This window comes from Neomonachus schauinslandi, chromosome 8 (genome assembly GCF_002201575.2).
Source record: "Neomonachus schauinslandi chromosome 8, ASM220157v2, whole genome shotgun sequence".
NCBI classification, from domain to species: domain Eukaryota; kingdom Metazoa; phylum Chordata; class Mammalia; order Carnivora; family Phocidae; genus Neomonachus; species Neomonachus schauinslandi.
In genome coordinates, this window is record NC_058410.1 from 66707746 (window position 1) to 66709022 (window position 1277).

Here is a 1277-nt window from a genome sequence, read left to right on the forward strand (position 1 = left end):
TTCTTCTTCTTCTTCTTCTTCTTCTTCTTCTTCTTCTTCTTCTTCTTTTCTGTCTCTCTCTCTGTACTGAAAAATAATCCATTGTCTGGATGTACTACAATTTATTTATCCATTCACCTACTAAAGGACATCTTCGTTGCTTCCATGTTTTGGAAAATATGAATAAAGTTGCTATAAGCATCTGTGTGCAGGTTTTTATGTGGACATAAGTTTTTAACTCCTCTGGGTAAATACCAAAGGGTATGATTGCTGGATCATATGATAATAGTATGTTTAGTTTGGCAGGAAACTACCAATCTCTCTTCCAAAGTGGCTGTAACATTTTGCATTCCCACTAGCAATGAATGACAATTCCTGTTGCTCCACAGCTTCACCAGCATTTGGTGTTGTCAGTGTTTCAATTTTGGTCATTTGAACAGATGCATAATGGTATCTTGTTGTTTTAATTTGTATTTCCCTGATGATATATGATATGGATTATCTTTTCACATGCTTATTTGCCATCTGTATATGTTCTTTGGTGAAGTGAGGTCTTTGGACCTTTTTTTTTTTTTTATGTTGGGTCCTTTTGTTTTTTTATTGCTGAGTTTTAAAACTTCTTTGTATATTTTAGATTACAGTCCTTTATTGGGTGTGTCTTTTGCAAATATTTTCTCCCAATTTGGGGCTTGTCTTCTAATTCTCTTGGCATTATATTTTAATTTTACTGAAGTCTAGCTTATCAATTCTTTCTTTCATGTGTCTTTCATGGGTCATGTCTTTGGTGGTGTATTTAAAAGGAATCACCACACCTATGACTTTCTCCTATGTTATCTCCTAGGAGTTTCAGTTTTGCATTGTCCATTTAGAACTATGGTCCATTTTGAGTTATTTTTGTGGAAAGTGTAAGGTCTGTGTCTAGAGTCTTTTTTTGTGTGTGTGTGCATGGATGTCCAGGCTTTCTAGAACCATTTTCTGAAGAGACTATCTTTGCTCTATCACACATACTTTTTTTGTGATAAAGTGATTTATTTCAGCCTTACCAAAATCAGAGTGTTCATAAACACATACAAAAATACCTTTATCTATTATAACAATAGTGTTCCGGAAGAGTAGTTGATTTTAGTGTTCAGCTTTTTTATTTTTCTTTATCAATGGTAGATAATCAATTCTAACCAATTTTCTTCTTTTCTAATGCATTTATTTTCCAGTGATTTATGTGCTCATTCCAAACAATTGGACCAAAGAAACCCCCACCCCTGAGCACCCCTGAGCATTAAACATTTGATCAATATAAG